Raw genomic sequence first — 16,896 nt, 5'->3', positions numbered from 1 at the left:
GAAGTGGTTGAGAAGTCCAGCCGGACTTCTGGAGACTCCTGAGGTTCTTCTGGACAAGGTTTCTCCAGAGGGTTTCAGAGGGCAAGTGTTTCTACGGAGGAGGCCTTCCTCTCTGAGGCTGAGAGAGTGGGTCCTGCTCAAGGTCACCCCCGGGGGTGGGGGGAGGTTTCCAGGACTTGAGTGCGAATCCCAACCTGAAGTCCTGGTGCCACCCTCAAACCAGGACCCTTCGCTTGGCTTTCACAGAAGTCCTTTGGTAGAATGGCTCGCGACTCGGTCCATCGGGAAACCTCCTTGGGTTGTTCTGGTTTTGGAAGCTAAGCAGGGCCAGCCCTGGTTAATATTTGGATGGGAGACCCCACCTCACTCCCAACGAATCCTGGAGGCGCTATTATTATTAGCCAAGAATCTCATTCTCCTTTCATTTATTACGGCAAAGAGCCAATAATCTGTTTGATCTGAAAAACCCGGTGCGTTTCCTATCGAAAACAGCAAGGACACAATTGTATCTGAAAAGGCGATGCGTTTTTTATTCTATCGTATTCATAAAATTAAACACGTGTTTAGAAGACCCGGGTTATTATGTTAGTGAGGTTGTTGCTGTCTGAAACACAGATCACGGTTTCATCCTAACAGAAATACAGACATATTTACTAACTGACATATAGACATACTTACAGACATACCTTCAAGTCGGCTCCCGGTGCCTCTACACGATCGAAATCATGCAGTTTGAGTACGCTTTAGCTCCATTCTACTCATTCCTTGGATTTGTAGGTTTCGTGGGACACCAGCCTTCTTTGGCCGGGGAAGGCGAAAGCCCTTGTGAAACTACAAATCCCAGGATCCCATAGGAGGGAGCTACTACAACGCTTAAAGCCGTGTCAAACTGCATTATTCCTACGGTGTGGAGGCACCCTCCGACTTAGGAGGGATCTTCTCCTAAGGTGGCTTTGGCCTTGGGTTTCTTCCGAGGAGGTTGCACCCCTGCTTTCCTCTGAGGCTGAGAGAGTGTGACTTGAACAAGGCCTGCCAGGGGTTTTGCTGGTGCTCCTGCAAACTTGTAGTTGAGACATTCGGGTTTTTGTGGTCGGCGGTCTTTCCTGCTCGGTCTTGCCGTAACTCGTGCGTAACAAACCACTGTCAGAAATCGTGGTAGCCATTCCGAGATTGTACTAGTCCTTGGGGATAGCAAGCAAGGCCTCGGAGTATCTCTAGAGCTGCCTCTTGTAAAAGACCCAGGAGCCGTTATTAACCGCCTCCTTCGTCTGGAAATGTGATGCGTGGTTTGTCTGGAGAACGGTGGCATGTGTTTCGTGGCAAGAGAGTTAAAAAATAGCCACGCTGGTTCTTCTGAAAAGGTGGCATCTGAAAACGAAACATGGCCACCATCGCGATAATGATATAATAATATAGGTTTTATATAATTTAATACAAAGCAAGAGCATGAAGAATAGTGAAGCCGGTTCTTCTGAAAACATAACATGGTCATCATCGTGATAAAAATATAATTCAGGCATTATTGTAATATAAGTTGTATACAATCTGACATAAGGCATGAATATTAAGAATAGTGAAGGTGGGTCATCTGAAAAGATGACACCTGAAAACAAAACCTTATCATTGTCGTGATAATACTATAATAATGCAGACAAGATTATAATATAGGCTTCATATAATTTAGTACAAGGCAAGAGCATTAAGAATACTGGTTCATCTGAAGACATAACATGATTATTGCAATAATATAAGAATGCAGACATTATTATACAGTAATATAAGCTTTATACAATCTAATATAAGGCAAGTGCATACGAATAGTGAAGCTGGTTCCTCTGAAAATAATAACATGGTCATCATCGTAATAATAATATAATAATTCATTATTGTAATATAAGCTCTATACAATGTAATAAAAGGCAAGAGCATTAAGAATAGTGAAGCTGGTTCATCTGAAAAGAAGATGACATCTGAAAACAAAAGCTTATCACCATCCTGATATTAATTTAATAATGCAGGCATGATTATAATATAGGCTTTATATAATTTAATATAAGACAAGAGCATTAAGAATAGTGACGTTGGTTCATCTGAAAACAGAGCCATATCATCATTGCGATCATAATATCATAATGCAGGAGTTATTAATAAGAACCTGGCTTACCTGAAAACATGGTTGCGTGGGTTTTATCAATCATATATAGTATATATAGTATGTATGTGTGTGTGTGTGTGTGTGTGTGTGTATATATATATATATATATATATATCTGACTTAAATCATATATATATCATATATAGTAGCCTGACTTGGCTGGAAATTTAATAGGTCTATAATAGCAATACTTAAAATATCCAGATTCCTCGGACAGTGCCAGGTTTGGTGACTGTTATGGCGATTATTATGTCCGAAGCATCCCAAAAGTACCAGATGAGGAAGCTAAGCAGGGTCAGTCCTGGTCCGGACTTGGATGGAAAGCCGCCAAGGTGTTGTAGGCGAAGGAGAAAAGGACGGGCAAAACCAGCGACTTGAAGGCACATAGAGACACACATTGATATTATTATTATTATTATTATTATTAGCCAAGAATGTCTGAAACCTTAGTGCAATGTGATGTATTTTTAATTCACGAAATGAAGCACACATTTATTGTATTATTGTGGTTATTGAAGCAGATGTGGCAGTTTCAGAACAGCCGGGTTACTATTAGTAGCCGTCAGATTAATAATAATAATAATAATAATAACAACAACAACAACAACAACAATAGGAACAGGTTTGTCTGAGAAATGTCTTCTCTGGAACCGAAGTAACAACAGTTTGAGTCCTCTGAAAATGTGATGCGATTGCAAGCTTCTATGCATAGATACCAATATCTATACAGATCTATCAGGGATCGATACAGCTATCAAGTTCGATATCGGTGCTGGAATGGCAACTTTCTGAAGGAACCTGGATCTATCCTCATGTCCTCCTTGGTCGGATGATGCAAACACTGTCCATGGTGCTTTGAAAAGTTCAGTAAGGACAGAGAGGGTCTATCTATCTATCTATCTATCTATCTATCTATCTATCTATCTATCTATCTATCTATCTATCTATCTATCTATCTATCTATCTATCTATCTATCTATCTATCTATCTATCTATCCTAATCTATCCTAATCTAATCTAATCTAATCTAATCTATGCATGCCCCGAAGGGACTACAACATACAAATTGAAATGAAATGCAGCATCAACATCGACTCCCAGGTTGGCATCAAATTCGTTTTTAACATCAACAGCCTGAAGAAAGGGGGAGAGGAAGAAATGCTGGGCAAAATCCCAAAGCAATGTGTTATAATAATAACAACAACAACAACAACAACAACAACAATAATAATGGTAATAGAAGAAAGTTTTCTTGTTGTTGTTGTGTGCCTTCAAGTCCTTTCCAACTTGTAAACCTATTTTCTTGGCCAGATTTAGTCCGAGATTTGCAACCTCTGAGAGAGTGGGAACTTGTCCAAGATCTCTTCATGGGTTTCTCCAGCTGAGGGTGGATTCGAACCCAAGCCTTCCAGAGCAAACCAGCATGCAAACCATGCACCATGTTGGCTCCAGCTTCAGAAAGTGTCAGGTCGTTTTTTTCCCTTGAGTTTACTCTGATGGTGATGATGACGACGACTATGATGATGATATTAATAATAATAATAATAATAATAATAATAATAATAATAATAATAATAATAATAATAATTATTATTATTATTATTATTATTATTATTATTATTATTATTATTTTATATGGGTCTGCTCTGATGGGGATAAGCCAGTAGTATGCCAAAGGCTACTGCATTTATTACTCCTTTGCCTGTAGAACCATTTATATAAATGCTTTGCATCAGAGGATCTCAAGGTGGTGCAATGAGCGAAAGCAATTTGGAGCAATTTGAACAAGGGAGGGATCCTTTAAACACTCTAGAACCCTAGGGAACAATTTAACAATTAAATCTGGAAGCAAGTCAACAGTCAAGGTAAAGTGGAAGAATTGAAAACTATGCAAAGAGTTGGGCCAAATTATTAGACCTCCCCCCCTAAAGGTGATGCTTTTCTTTTTCAACGTTGGTTCCAATTGGGTTTCCAAGGATGGCTATTTTACAGTTGAGATGCCACAACTGAGAAGGCTCTCTCTCACATCCTCGCATGGTGCTTTGTTCCCAGGAGTGGGACACAAGGGAGAACCCTTCCAGAAGACCTCTGTCCTGAGATGAAGGGTATAAGATATTGTCTATTATTATTGGCAGTGGTAACATCAGTCTTCTTGTGGTAGATTCATCTCTGGAGGACATGGTGTGCAGCATCACAAAGGGCTAGATAATTTCTGAGGACATATATTTTAAATGTAGTTATGGGTCAGCCTCATCCAAAAGTTGCTATCTGGCAGATTAAAATTTCTCAATCTGTGTTTGGGGACCAGGGTTGAAGGTGTCAGGAGGGTATAGAGAACCTCTACTGAGATCCTGTGGGTCCCACACACAACCTATCGGCCACGTTTTGACCCCCCTGCTGTTGAGACATCCCTAGAGGATATCATCTGAGCAGGAACAGTAGCAACAAGCCTCTTTCACCAAGTAGTAGTTCAATGCCTCCAGCGTGTGAGGTGGTAGCAACAGCTGCTACAACCTCTTTTAGAAAGGAACCAGAAACCATTCTGGAGCATCTGCTGGAGCACCAGCAGTCATATCCCAGGAGTGTGTGAAACTCTAGCAGAGTCATTCCTGTCAGCATTGCATCAGCCACCTTCAGAAGGTCTTCCATTGATTCCTGAACACGGTTTTCTGTTCTTCATGTTGGGATCAGTGGGATGTGGGATGGAGCATCTGGTTGGGAGAAGGTGAGTTAGATAGAGTGGTTCCGAAACTTTGGTCCTACAGATGTTTTGGACTTCAACTCCCAGATTTCTTGACCGTTGGCCAAGCTCTGGCTGAGGCTTCTGGGAGCTGGTCAAAACATCTGGAGAACCAACGTTTGAGAACCATGGAAATAGACCTTTGATCTGTTCAGAGATGGCTCTGCTTGAGTTGCTGCTGCTTATGTTGACCACTTTTCTCCAGACTGGCCTCCTATGGGGAATGCGGAAATGGAAAGTCCAAGGTGCTTCACCATCTCCTCTTTGGTCATACAACCCTTGGTAGATGCCTCCTCCAGCCTGGCGGCTACCAACAACAGTCACGCTGGTGGGGATTGTGGGAGCTGCAGTCCAACAAATATGGAAGAGGCTACCTTGGGACAGGTTGCTGCCCACCTTGACTGGTCCTAGGCTTCCAACAGACCTTGAGCCAAACCAATAAAATCGGTAGGAAGCGAATTATGACCCAGTTTGGACATTGCGAGAAGAATGTGAGATGGCATGGATTTTTGATTTTAACATCGGTTGGATTTGTTTGTAGAATTGCACTTTCAAGCCATTGCTGTTGGGTCTCCAAGGGTCATAAGTGAGGAATTCTCCTTGGTCTCATTGCAATACATTATTATTATTATTATTATTATTATTATTATTATTATTTGCACATAACGGTAGTTTCCATTTCTTTTCGCGTTTAGTGTCATTATAATGATGCTATTTTACTTTACGTAAAGGATAAGGGAGATATCATTTTGATCCTGTTGCAATATGTATTTTATCTCTTTTATGTAAGCCGCCTCACAGGAATTATTATTATTATTATTATTATTATTATTATTATTATTATTATTATTATTCTCTAACCAGGATACTTGAATTTTAAAAACAAATGCACTCCCAAATACAGTTGAATGCCGGACTTGATTCAATGGGACTTAAGGTCCGAAACGCACAGCAGAGATCATCCGGTTTGAGAGCGCTTGAACTGCCCTGGCTCAATGCTAGGGGATTCTGGAGATTGTAGTTTGTTGTGGCATCAAAGCTCTCTGACAGAGAAGGCTCAATCTCTCCCAAAATGACAGTTCCCAGAATCCCCTAGCATTGCGCAGTTTAAAGCGGTCTCAAAGTGGATGGTTTCTGCCATGTGGTTTTGGACCCATGGCTATAGCTACAGGGGAGGAGAGGACAAAATAAGGCCATTCCTCCTCTGCCCCTCATTATTATTACTATTATGTTTATTTATATCCTGCCTTTCCCATCTAGAAATGCTGAAAGCATTGCTGTGTTGTCGGATTTCCCTGGGATCTGCTTTTCCCTTTCGACGACGCCTCGACTCTTATTTCCCAGGGACTCAGCTGAAATTGTAAGGGCTGGGAAGATGGGGACTGAAGGGAGATCTCCCTCCGACCGTTTTCAATTGCTTTGGGATATAACAACAACAACAACAACAACAACAACAACATTAATAATGTAGAGAGATCTTGCAGCCTCCTTTAAGACTCACTGAAAGAAAGAAGTTGGCAGCAGGAGCTTTCTTAGGCTTCAGTCTCCTTCCTCAGATGCAATTGGATATAATAATAATAATAATAATAATAATAATAATAATAATAATAATAATAATAATAGTCATGGCTGCAACTTGTGTGTGTTTTTGTGTGTGTGTGTATATATATATATTTGAGAATAGTCATGGCTGCAGTATGTATATATATAATATATATATATGAGAATAGTCATGGCTGCAGTTATATATATATATATATATATATATATATGAGAATAGTCATGGCTGCAGTATATATATATATTTGAGAATAGTCGTGGTTGCAACTTTATATGTGTGTGTGTGTGTGAGAGAGAGAGAATAGTCATGGCTGCAGTTTATACATATATATATATATATATATATATTTGAGAATAGTCGTGGCTGCAATGTATATGTGTGTCTCTGTGTGTGTTGCATCCATTCCCAAATACATGTATATGTATATTTATAGGGAGGAGGTTCTGAATAGATGGAGTGCCACTGAATATTTCGGTCGCTCTCCTCGCTTTCTAGCAGGTCGTTCGCCGTTTTAGGAGACAGGACAACCAGCCATTTACAAGCTTTGGCTTTGGGGCTCTGTCTTCACATCTCCTGGACGAGTACGGATTCTGACCTTCTCCTGCAGCTAGTCGATCTTTGTGGCTGGGAGCATTTTCCTGCTGGGGCTTGCTCCTTATCCACTTTCCTCTGTTAAAGCTGTATTCAAACTGGGTAAAATAGATACGCACAACACCTATATATATAATGGGGAACATTATATATGGTTGGAAACATTCCACCAGAGCATGGAGTGAGAAACTGGACCAAGGGCTCCTCAAGGAGGGGTTCACTCCAGGCCCTGTTGACAAATGCCTATGCATGAGGTTCTGAAATGATCAATCCACTTATTGCAGGAGTTATGTCCAGGATCAGGCTGGCATCCTTGAAGTCAGGTCCTTCAAGAAACCATGGCAGATAGGGAAGGGATCATCCAGAATCTCAACGAAGAGTTTCCTGGAGAACATTATGAAGGGAATATAAAGAATCGAAGGGAGACATTTCACAGTCTCTTGGAGCGCAACCAGAAAACAGCAGGGATGGGAAGGTCTTGATCAAGACATTTAGCAAGACTTTATCAAAAGGAGAAGGTCAAGGATCTTCTGTCCTTGGCTTGGCTTCAAGAATGCCATCCTGACTCCATGGTTTCTTGAAGGACTTGGCTTCAAGGATGCAATCCTGACTCCATGGTTTCTTGAAGGACACGAAGGAATGGGAACCTTCTGAGAAATGGAGGCAAGGAGAGGACATCAGAGGGGGCTTTGATCCAAAGCAAGAGGCAAGAAGGGGAAATTTCAGAGACAGAAAGCAAACTTTGTGGCTCGAGTCCAAACTGTGGCAGCAAAGGCTGTGCTAGTGACCAACCTTTGGGCCAAAAGAAGAGGTTCTGGATGAAGCACCCCCAAAATATCACTCCTCTAGCCCCTTGGTTCCTCATTAGACACTAATGTCTATTAAAGACGTAGCCGAAAGCCCCCCTCCCCAAGCCATTGCTGGAGGAATGGTGGGATTATTTATGTCCAATATTCCCTATAGCTCACCCCTCTTTGCATGTCTGGAGTTGGGGGGGTCTCCCCCTTTCCCAAATTCCCTCTAACCTCCTCATTGACCCCTTGCATTCTTCTGTAAAGGGGGGGGGGAAGAGTTTGGAGAAGAAAAAGAATGAAAGAAAGAAAGGAAGGAAAAGAAAGGAAAGGGACAGAGCCCCCCTCCTCTTTCGTAACCCAGATTGAAAGCAGAACTTGTTCTATGAACTCAGGTTTGGGAAGGGAAAATAATATCGCCTGTGGGGATTGTTGGACGATTTTTATGAAGCCATAAATACTTGAATGCCCGCATACATGACCAGAAACGTCGGGATTACGTCTGTGGAGGGAAATTTGGGGGCCCAGGTTGGTTGGGTTGAGTTGGGTTGGGTTGGGTTGGGTTGGGGGGGCCCTCTTGGGCAAGAAGGCCATCCTCTGTAGAGAGAGAGAGAGAGGAGGAGGAGGCCATTAAACTGCAACCTGATCTTGGCCAGGCCAACTGCGCAGGGCCCCAATCCTCTGGGAAAGACCCCCTCCCCTTTTAAGTGGAAAGAAAGGCTCAGCTGGTGGAATGAATGGAATCATCTATTTCCCAGCAAAAGCTCTCCTTCCCTTCAAAGGGGGGCTGGGGGAAGGCGTGCCCCCTTCTCCCCCAGATGTTGGGGTCCTCAGGCCCATCATCCTTCTCTCTTTGGCTGGGTTTTAGAGGTTCCCCCCCAGATCCAAAAGTTTTCCACCCAGAGCTAAACCCTTGCTTCCTTGTAGCCCTCCTTGTGACAAGGAGGATCTCCTGGCTTCCAGGGGACTGCTGGCCCATTCGCATGCTTGCCATCCTCTCCCAGGCAGTTGTTGGTGTTGTTCTCCATTATATATATAGGTGTTGTGTGCCTTCAAGTTTTCTTGGCATGTTTCTTCAGAGAGGGTGGGGGTTGCCATGGCCATCCTCTAAGGCTGAGAGAGTGTGACGTGCCTGAGGACACCCAGGGGTTTACATGGCCGAGCCGGGATTCGAATCCTGGCCTCCCAGTGTCCAACTCCAGTGCTCAAACCCCTACACTATAGACACACACACACAAACCCCATATATATATATATATATATATAGAGAGAGAGAGAGAGAGAGAGAGAGAGAGATATGTATACACACGCACCACATGCACACACATACACGCACAATATACAAACACCATACACACACACACACAACTACATATACACACATACCATATATATATATATATATATACATCATATATATATATATATGTATATATATACAGCATATATATATGTATCACCATGCATACACACCACACACATATATGAAGTAAATAAACCCACACAGACATATATATACAGACCTCCAGCTCTCCATCCTATTTTCTTTTCTTCACCTATGGAACTTTCTCTCCCTAAGGCAAGTGGTCGTTGGCCTGGCTTCAAAGCCCCCTTGAGCTCTAAGGATGGCTTTTGTTTGGGACGTCGGTTTGGTCCCCTTTCCAAAAACACTCTCCCTTGGAGCCCCTCTGGGCTGCAGAGCCCCAAAGGCCAGGCCTTGTCTATGCCCCTTTGGGCTTGCCTATCACCGTCACTTATGTCATGTTTTCCTTGCGATGGATTTCGCTGGAGATTAATGCCTGCTCCTTTCCAAATCGCCCTCTCCGCAGCTGGAGCATTATCGGACACTTTGGCAGCGTTTGTGTATTTGTGTGTGTGTGTGTGTGTGTGTGTGTGTGTGTGTGGAGGGGGGGTGACCTCCTGCACCACAAGAAGAAAAGGGAAGGAATAAGATTTGTTTCAGGACCCAAAACTCTAGAATAAGGCTGCGTTGTGTTATTGTTGTTGTTTTTTAATGGCCCTACCGTTAGACAAGGTGAGGCGGTGGCCTCAGACGACAGATCTGATGGGGTGGGAATGGGAAGACAGAAAGAGAAGGAAGGAAGGAGGGAGGGAGGGAGGGAGACAGAAAGAGAAGGAAGGAAGGAAGGAAGGAAGGAAGGAAGGAAGGAAGGAAGGAAGGAAGGAAGGAAGGAAGTCCAGTCCATCTGTACTTTGTGTCTTCTTGCATGGCAGAGGGTTGGACTGGATGGCCCTTGGGGTCTCTTCCAACTCTAGGATTCTATGATTCTCTCTACATACTGATTCTACTGACTCTGCAGACTCACACAGCTATGTCTCTAGGTTCTCCTTAGGGTTGGAGTAGGACCAGGAGCAGTGGATACAAGCTCCAGGGAAAGAGCTTCCACCTGAAACTTAGGAGGAACCTCCTGACAGCAAGAGCTGTTGGGCAGCAGGATAGGCTGCCTTGGAGTCTGGTGGAGTCTCTTTGCAGAGAGATCCTGTAGCATCTCTTTACGTACTGATTCTAGTGACTCTACAGACTCACACGGCTATGTCTTTAGGTTCTCCAGTGGTGGGAAGGCCACAGAAAGGTGGGATCTTCAATAAAGACATGCACAAAGAAAGATATGTTGCAAACTCAAGGGCCTGAGCTCAACTGGCACAGGGAGCAAGGTGCTTTCGCTGCCATCCCACTCTCTATGGAGTCTCCCTGTTTGCATCAGGGCAAGGCTCCCCTTTGGCTTGCAGAAGGAACCAGCTTGGAAGATGGAGGTGGTGGGGGAGCAATGACTGCAAACCACAGACTGTCTTGGCACGTGTCTGGAAGGGCTCTGGCCCATTTGTGGGCCTTTGATCCCTCTTTGGAAAACAGACCTCTAATGGATGGCTTCCTTTGTACTTGGGGGGAAACAAAAAGCAGAAGAAGGAAAAATAAATACAAGGCGGGCCCCAAAACTTTTGCTTTTGGCCTGTTCTTGCAAAGGCACATGTCAGCTGTTCCAGGGCACTTTACTGAACACTCACCCAAACCTTGCCCCTCTTCCAAAGAGCAATGGTGCAAAGTGAAGAAGGAAAGGGGTGGAAGGGTTGCAGGGGGGTGGGAGAGAAATAAAATAATAATACAATGTCACTTTCTTGGCTCCAGCTTCTGTGAAGTTTGCCTTGTCTTTTCTCACTGCATCTGCTGTCCTTGTTTGGGGGGGAAAGGGAGCAAGAAGTGTGGCTGGGAGTGGGACTGTCAATGGCAGGGCATTAAAAGGGAAGAGTTTATTTTTGTTATACTCTAGGCTGGCTGCTCTTCAAGGCCGGCTCTTTTGACTTCAGCTTCTGAACCAGGGATGGGAATCATGCCCCCCATCTCCAGATGTCGTTGGGCTCCAGTTCCCAGCATTCCTCACCATGGCATAAGGATGCTGGGAGTTGCAGCCCAACAACATCTGGAGGGTGGCTGATGCTCTCCCTTGATCCCCATCCCACTCTTCTCTCCATGGCCCTGGTTGGGAAATGGAGCCGCAAGAATGTGAAGGCATGTGTGGTGGGTTTCGTCAAGATCTGGAGAACATCTGGCCCTCCAGATGTTGTTGGGCCCCAGTTCCCAGCATTCCTCACCAGGGCCTAGAGATGCTGGGAGTTGCAGTCCAACAACATCTGGAGGGTGGCGTGATGTTGTTGGGCCCCATGTTGGGCTCCATGTTGTTGGGCTCCCTTGCTCCCCATCCCACACTTCTTTCCATGACCCTGAATGTGAAGGCATGTGTGGTGGGTTTTGGCAAAATCTGAAGAACATCTGGCCCTCCAGATGTTGTTGGGCTCCAGTTCCCAGCATTCCTCACCAGGGGCTGGGGGATGCTGTGTGCTGCAGTCCAGCAACATCTGGAGGGTGGCATGATGCTCTCTCCCCAGTTCCCCATCTCACCTTTCTCTTCATATTCCTGCATGGTATATGGAACCACAAGAACCCTCCAAATATCCACTTTGTGTTTCCAAAACACTACATTTTGCTACGTCCAGCTTACAAAAAGGAAGGGACACTTACCTTAGTGACATGCTAAGGCAGACATGGCAGATGCAGGGGGGGGGATGTTGCTCTTATGATGTTGCTGGACTGCAAGTCTCATCATCCTCCACCCTTGGCTACTCCAGCTAAAGCTGATGGGAACCGCAGTTCACCAACATAGCGTCCAGCTCCATGCTAATTGGAAACCACACTTTGGCCTTTTCCTAGGGATGCCTTTGAGAAGGTTGAAATCATCCGGACTCCACATTGTTCTCATCAGTTTCTTTATCTGTGGCCCAGACCGGACATACTCAACCCATGACTCCAGAGCACAGCATAATCTTGACTCATCGGCCCCTTTGGCAGGGTTGGGGATGTGTGGTCCTCAAAAACTGGTTGGGACTACAAGTCCTATCAGCCCTAACCAGCAAGGCCTCATTCTGATGGACTGAGACTTGTCTTCTAAATCTTAAGATCTTCCAGAGAGAAGGAAATAGCATGACCACATGGGCAACCAACAGACTTCCTCTAGAGTAGGGAGGAGACACAGATGGGATGAAAACATCTGGAGGCCCCATATTTACAGATATAGGCTTGGGCCTTTTGGACCCGCTTTTACCTCTTGTATAGGCTGATACCCAAGTCTTTCATGAAGGAAACTGTAGGCAGGAGAAAAATCTTTGCAGCTGTGCATACAAATGAAATCATTGGGAAAATGTTTTTCTTCTTCTCAAATCTAACTGGAGAGGGACCTCTCTGGGATTTGCTCCCTTTTCGGTGGAGGAGAGCTTTGCCATTGGTTTTGTATAGAAAGATGTGCCCAAATGTGATGGTTCTGGCTCCTTTCTTGTGACCAACGGAGCAGGACTGGCTCTAGCATAAGGCAAGGTGGTGCTTCCACCAGTGGTATAGTAGACCAGGACTTTCATGGTTGAAGCACCAAGACACTGTCATGAATAAGGGGGTTGGTATCCTCATCCACCCACCATAGGCTGTCCACCTGTTTATTGGTCCTGGTGGTGTGGGATGATGGGATCTGTAATCCCAACCCCTGATGAAGGCAACAATATACAGTCCCTCACACACAACAGGTTGGGAAATGGGAACATCTCAACAGGTTGTTTCTTCTGTAAGCCAAGTGCATAAGCTGTGGTTGTCGAACAAGTGGTCCTGTTTCGGTTCCAAAGGAGGCCTGAAAGCTCTCTATGATTGATGGGACACAATTCCTACATCCCACATTAAAATATGGGTTGAATCAGATTTTGGCTGAAGCCGTTCCAGCTATCTATGTATGGCTATTGCTTCAAGATGTCTTTCTGTGTGTTCGGCAGTCACAGAAACCACTAGCCTTCCAAAATCCTCAAGGGGGCAATCCATTCAAGGCATGGAGGGTGTTGCCACTGGGGTATTATATGCACCTTAAGGCTTCAAGTCATAAGGCGCATTGTCTCAAAGAGCGGTTGCCACTAGGTCCTATATAACCATCTGTTGAATTAGTTTCTAAACCATCGTAACATGTTAGAGTCTTCCATGCACTTTCTTGCTTCTGTTGTCTTGAGATCTACTGGTATCATTAGAATGCAGCATGTTATGAGATGAAAACGGTGTGCACCCACCTCAGCAGTTGTTGAGTTACAACTCCCAGGTGTCATGCAGGAAGATACAGTCCAACAAGATATGATGGTGGTGGTGGTGGTTTATGTGCTGTCAAGTCATCTCCAACTTATGGTGGCCCTATGAAGGAGTCCTCCAAGGTCCTTCAAGACCTTGGCTGGTATTCTCCTTGGGACTTGCTTCTCTATAAATGGCCCTACATGTGAACAAGGCTGAACTAAGTAGCTTTACAAGGTCCATATTCACTTAGGGACTGCTGTGACATTACAATGCACAGGTATCTGTTGTGCAATGGTGGCAAGACTGATGTTTTTATAGTTTGTTGCATTGGCTTGCTTAGATGTACTATTATTTTCCCTCATTTTGATTTATACTTGCTTCTTTGTTGGCTGCCCTGGAAACACAAATGATATTAAGAACTACATGAGCAATCCTGGTTGAAAATAGCTTGGCGCAACAGACGGTATAGGAACCAGTGGCTTCAATGGGTGCATCCACACTGTAGAAATAATGCAGTATAGACGCCAGGCAATATTGCATCTCTGTGTGTGTGTCTTCAGTTCACCTGTTGACTTGTGGCAACCCTGTGAAGGTCAGAGAGTTTCTTAGGCAAGGGATACTCAGAGGTGGTTTGCCTTTGCCGTCCTCCGAAATAGAGCCTGTGGCCCTTGGCATTCCCTAGTGATCCCCCACCCAAGTACCCACCAAGCCTGACCCTGCTTAGCTTCCAAGATCAGGATTTGGTGCCTTTCAGGTGTTTAGGCCTGAGTATGCATCCAGGCCCTGTCTTATAGGTTATTGACTTCCCAGAGATCATTTAAAAGCAAGCGGAGGGTGGGAAGAGGAAGTTTTTAGGTTGGCAAGGTTCAAAGGTTCAAATAATTTTATGGCCAGTGTGTGCCAACTGCCAAGCCCTGCAGCAAACCCCAACCAGGTTGGTCTGGAGCCTTGACATTGAGGTTGCCAGACTGTAAACTGGACAGAGCTAGGGGGATTGCAACGGGGATTGCTCAATGCAGTTGGGCCAGGCCTGCTGAAATACCCCAAGCAGAGGCGCCCTCCCTAGTTTGCAAGCTGGCAGCCCTGGCCAAAATAGCTGGAAGGAAAGAAAGAAAGGGGCTAACTGCCTTGGTCAGTCTGTGGAGGAGGGATGACCAATTAGGGAAAGCTGAAGAAGAGAAGGAGCAGGGAAGAGAGAGAGAGATAGTCAAAAGAAAGCGAGATAAGTCTGGCTTTATCAGCCTATAAAAATACCACTTTCACTTATCGGCCAGGCCTTTCACTTCCCAGCTTTGGCAACCAGACTCAAAGGGAAGGGGAGAGCGAAAGGGGTCTAAATCGGGGTTCCTCTAGATAGGAGAATGAGAGGACAGGGGGAGAGCCAGCAATAGCCTGGGCTCCTTCCTTCCTTCCTTCCTTCCTTCCTTCCTTCCTTCCTATAATAATAATAATAATAATAATAATAATAATAGAATTCAAAGATATAGCCAGGTTAAATCTGTAATCTTTCTTTCTTTTCCTTCCTTCCTTCCAATAATAATAATAGAATTCAAAGATATAGCCAGGTTAAATCTGTAATCTTTCTTTCTTTCTTTCTTTCTTTCTTTCTTTCTTTTTCTCCCTTCCTTCCTTCCTTCCAACAATAATAATAAAAAATTCAAAGATATAGTCATGTTAAATCTGTAATCTTTCTTTCTTTCTTTCTTTCTTTCCTTCCTTCCTTCCTTCCTTCCTTCCTTCTAGTAATAATAATAATAATAATAATAATAATAATAATAATAATAATAGAATTCAAAGATATAGCCAAGTTAAGTCTGTGAAAATCAGGATGTAAAGAGATCACAAAGCACATTTGAGACTCACTGAAAGAGAGAAGTTGGTAGCAGAAGCTTTGGTAGGAAATAATAATAATAATAATAATAATAATAATAGAATTCAAAGATATATCCAGGTTAAATCTGTGAAAATCTGTGCCATAAAAGGATCCTGAAGCACCTTTGAAACTGAAAGAGAGAAGTTGGCAGCAGGCGCTTTCATCCTGAGAAGAAACGTGCCAAGAAAACCCTATGACAGGCACGCAACAACAAACCCAACGGGGCAAATGCCTTGCAAAACTACAGATCTCAAGATTCTGGAGCAGGGAGCCCTGGCAGTCCAAGAGGTATCAAAGTGAACTATTTCTACAGTGTAGATCAACCCAAAGGCTCAAATACGGGTTGCAGTTTTGACACTCAGGTGGCCATCCCTTGCAGTTTAATGCTTTAAATTCAGATCCTTCATTCCTATAGATTTCTGAAGGGAAACAACCCTTGCAGTGCAACTAACTCGTTTTTCGACCTATATGGAATTCTGTTGGTTAGTCCTGCACTGGACTGATTGAATCCAGTGAACTGACACCTCGGTAAATATGATGGATTCAATGGGTCTCCTCTTGTCAGGCTTCCAGTAGGCCTGCAAGCCTGTCAGAAAAGGAGTTTTCTCGTTTCTTGCCTGGGTTCCACTTCATCTGACGCCCAGGAACCCAGACTCTGACACTTTTGGTGGGTCGGCCCCCTCTTTTCCTCCTGGCTGGCAATGCGAAGGCATTTGAGTGCCTTGGGCTTTTATTGGGGGGCAAAAGGGGGTGAGAACACCCACAGCGCCAGGAAAAGTGGAATAAGAAGAGTTGCGCAGAGGCCTTAATAGGGTTTCTTCCTTCTTTTGCATTGCAGCCCCTGGCTGTTTGGTGGCCTTTACCTTCTGCATTGGGGTCTCTGGCGAAAGAAAACTCTTGATGGGCAACTAAGGTAAGAGAGACCTTCTGCTTTTCGTTCTCCTTGCCTTTGTAAAACTTGCATTTCGCCATTGCTGAACCCCATCTTGAAGCCCAGTTGCAATCCTGGTTTGTCTTCTGGGTTTCTACTTGCAAACCAAGGAACCATCTCCAGAACTTAGCAAGGGTTCTGCTTCTCAACTGTCTGGAAGCCCCTAAGTTTGAGAATCACTGGAAAGCTAGGTTTGGGAATCGCTGGGAAGCCGCCTTGGGTATCTGTAGTGAGAGAAAGGTGGGTTATAGATATAGCATTACTATTAATAATATTAATATTAATAATATCTCCACTCTGAGTTTGTAATGGATTCCAATTTTTTTCCAATCTCTTTCTGATGCTTCCCTCACCTGGTTACTTATGGAACAAGAGCTGCCTTTGGTGACTAGGATTCCCATCATCCGTTCTCTCCAGAAACCTAGCTAGGAATGTCATTTGAAAAAGGAACTTTGGCTGCATCTGCACTGCAGCAATAACCCGGTTTGACGCCGCTTTAACTGTCACGGATTGGTCCTTCTGCATAGGATAGAGGGCCTTCTCTGTCAGAAAGCTCCAAAGAAATCCCTTCCCTTAACTGGCTTTCTGTAATAATAATAATAATAATAATAATAATAATAATAATAATAATAATAATAAT

The 16,896-nt window shown here is 44.1% G+C and overlaps 1 protein-coding gene across 1 annotated transcript in view; it reads left to right on the top strand.

The window, feature by feature from the left end:
- Positions 1–16,896, top strand: part of TBX5 (T-box transcription factor 5) — an 80,819-nt gene that overhangs the window by 588 nt on the left and 63,335 nt on the right. Inside the window, 1 exon segment of the mRNA XM_042441502.1 lies at positions 16,164–16,238. The gene's annotated coding sequence lies outside the window, so the exon portion shown is untranslated.

The sequence above is a fragment of the Sceloporus undulatus genome, chromosome 10, assembly GCF_019175285.1.
Source record: "Sceloporus undulatus isolate JIND9_A2432 ecotype Alabama chromosome 10, SceUnd_v1.1, whole genome shotgun sequence".
In the NCBI taxonomy this organism is placed as follows: Eukaryota; Metazoa; Chordata; class Lepidosauria; order Squamata; family Phrynosomatidae; genus Sceloporus; species Sceloporus undulatus.
Note: the sequence above shows the minus strand (reverse complement) of the source record. Positions and strands in the feature narration are given on the sequence as shown.